We start from the raw sequence: 3,337 nt of genomic DNA on the forward strand, positions 1-3,337 counted from the left end.
GGCTAGAAGACGGTAATCACAGGAGAGGCAAGGCAATTAAAAAAACAGAAATAAAAACTCAGGAGAGGCCTCTCTTTCTGCTCTTCTGAAGACTTCTTTCCTGCACAGGGAGGTTCTGCAGGTATAGACAACACCCTGCTTCAACATATCTACCCCCCTTTGAAGAAGCTGTCACCCACAAAGGAGGCAGGGCAGGAAAGGGTTCGATGTTCAGTTTCCTTTAATGACGCCCATTCTCCCTGAAGGGCAGGTGCGGGCAGCTAGGCGATGGCAAGAGATGTTCACTTGAAGATCTTGCCCTGTTTGAAGGCTTTGCCCACGTGCAGGAAGGCCCCATCCCAGGAAGAGTATTCTCGAACCGGTCTGAGTCTCCTCGCTGCTGGGATCCAGTTTCCAGCATGTGTATGACTCATAGTACCCCTGCCAATCTGGACTCAGCGGAAAGGCAAGCTCCTGGCCTCGGAAGACCCAGACTCCAGAAATGGAGCTGCTATTGTTGGTTCCAAAGAGAATGACACTGACAGATGCATTCTTCCCCAGTTTGTCCAATCGCTGGAACATTCCAGTGATGAGGTTGCAGCTCATGAAGGTCTGGGTGAGCTCTTCAGGGAAGCTGTACTAGGAGTACCACAGGGACCAGCCATCTTTATCAAAGTGCTCCCCAAAGTACGGCAGCGCCACGGAGAGTGTGTCCTCGTTGGAGTGCTTGCGCTTAAATTCATCCAACACAAAGGTGCTCTTGGGCAGGGGAGCAAAGGGGTCCTTGGCCTTCGGTTCAGCAGCCGCTGCCTGCGCACGTTCATCCAGCTCCTCCTTGGGCAGGGGCAGCTGTCTTCTTCTTTCCGCTCGGCCTGGGGCTTCTGTTTCTCTTCTCGAGAAGCTTTCTCTTTCCGTGGGGTGTCCTTCTTAGGCTAGCTCTCTGCAAACGTTTTAGCATCAAATTGGGCCATTTTCTTAGAATTTCACCTCCCCCAAGACAGCCCGGAACTGGGGCTGCTTAATGCAACCCCAGAACCTGTTTATAAAGCCACAACAGGGTGCAGACAACTGTGATGTCAGCCAGCATCACACGTTCGGCCACCGGAAAAGTCCTTGTCTTCAAGGGAGCATCCAGCAGCCCCAGAATTCACCTCACCTCCTCCTTTGCAATCTCCGTGGCCTGCTTGTTGTGGTGCATGATGCCCAAGGAGGGGAACACCCAGGTACTGGCTGGGGGAACTATGTCGCTATCAGCAAAGCTCACCCACTGCACCACCTGGGCTGCTGCTTCAGGAGTACTTCCCCGCAGCTCCTCGTTGCTCACATAGTAGGCGATGGCATTGCTCTCGAACACAGAATCCATCATCAACCTCAAAGGCTGGAACCTTGCCAGCAGGAAATTTACGGAGAAATTCGCGGGTACCATTGGTTTGGCCAAAATGGAAGTGGGGTGGTGCGGAGAGCACGCGCACCTGAGCCCTGCTGTAGTGAGTGGCAATGAGGGCCTTGAAGGCCCTGCAGTTTTCAGGATGTGTGTACAGGGTCCCAGCTGCCATGGTGATTCTGCAGAGAAAGGGTGACCTATTTATCTTTAAAACATGCTACTTTACAAAATATTCAATTAAGTTATTAAATTAAGAGTTATAAAAGAGACTTTGCCCTATCATATATTCACATATGTAAGAAAACTACAGGCATATGAGTGAAATGATAGAAATTTCTAAATTACATCTATGCTTACACAATCTCACATAAAATAAGAATGCTATTCCAATTAGTGATAAGATCATATATTACACACACACAAAATTGTTAGGGTAAACTTCAGTCATCTTGGAAAAATGATATTTAGATTCTCTGTTTTACAACTTGCATCTAAGTAAATTGCAAAAGTATTAAATGTAGAGCTATACAAAACAAAATTATAAACGTAATTGGAGAATATAAAGAATATTTTTGTTATTTTGGGTGGTAGAAGGCCTTTACAAGCATGATGACAAAATCAGAAATCATTAAAAAAATTATAGAATCAATTACTTATAATGTACAATTAAAATTCAAATGGCAACCTGAGAATAACTTGAAGCATATATAATATACAAACTATATCTAACATATGGATACCTTCCTTCATATTTAAAATAAATACTACAAAATAAAAGGAATCTGTGAAAAGCATAAATAAACAATTCATAAAGAATAAGGGTTGGGCTTCCCGGGTGGCGCAGTGGTTGAGAGTCCGCCTGCCGATGCAGGGGACACGGGTTCGTGCCCCGGTCCGGGAAGATCCCACATGCCGCGGAGCGGCTGGGCCCGTGAGCCATGGCCGCTGAGCCTGCGCGTCCGGAGCCTGTGCTCCGCAACGGAAGAGGCCGTAACAGTGAGAGGCCCGCGTACCGCAAAAAAAAAAAAAAAAAAAAAAAAAAAAAAGAATAAGGGTTAATCATTTATAATGAAATTTTTAAAAATTCAAGCTGATTATTAAAGGATTTCAAGTTAAACAATAATAAATAACTTTTGTACATATCAAATTGGAAAATACGTATTCTTAGGGTTATAATGCCTGCTATTATTAGCTGACATTTATTGAGTGCTTTCTGTATGTCAGACACTGTTTCAAAGGTTCAGCATCCTGTTTAATCTTTCCAACAGACAATCCTATAAGTAGGTAGCTAACTACCATCTCTAGTTACAGAAGAAGGATGCTGAGATTGGTTAAGTAACTTGCCTCATAACTAATAAGTAGCTGAGTCAGGTTTTGATGCCAGAAAATCTGACATCAGAGCCCACATTTTTAATCGAGTATGAAAAAGCTGTTGTAGGAAGTGTAAGGTGCTACTATATTTCTAGAGGGCACTTTTACAAAATATCCCCAAAGCACTGAAAATGTACTTGTTGCTTGGAATATCAATTCTACTTCTACATATTTACCCAAGATATAGGTAGAAACCTGTGCAAACAGTCACATAAATTTCCATAAAAACTCTTTTATAATGGTAGAAAATTAACAGAAAAGAGATGAAATATTTACTACTTGAGTGCATTATTTGTGGCATATATATGTAATAGAATATCTCTTAGCAACTGAAGTACTACTTTTGAAGACTAGTTATTTACAGAGTAAGTATAAAAAACAGATTATAAAACAATATGCATAACATGAATTTTGCTAGGAGAAGGAGATCAGGAGGAAGGAAGAGAATGAGATCAGAGTTAATTTCTGGCTCCCTCTCTGAAAGTTTTTCTTGAACTGACTGTGTCCTTTGATCATGGTCATGATTCCTAACAAGATGACTGACTACACAACTCTTAATCCTTCTAGGTTCTAGAGACAATACCTCCACTCATTCATCTGTGC

At 42.9% G+C, this 3,337-nt stretch overlaps 1 pseudogene; it reads right to left on the reverse strand.

Annotated features, from left to right (window-relative positions):
* Positions 1 to 236: 236 nt before the first annotated feature.
* LOC115855051 (elongation factor 1-gamma-like) lies at positions 237 to 1,535 on the reverse strand (annotated as a pseudogene).
* Positions 1,536 to 3,337: the final 1,802 nt, after the last annotated feature.

The sequence above is a fragment of the Globicephala melas genome, chromosome 17 (genome assembly GCF_963455315.2).
Source record: "Globicephala melas chromosome 17, mGloMel1.2, whole genome shotgun sequence".
Lineage (NCBI taxonomy): Eukaryota > Metazoa > Chordata > Mammalia > Artiodactyla > Delphinidae > Globicephala > Globicephala melas.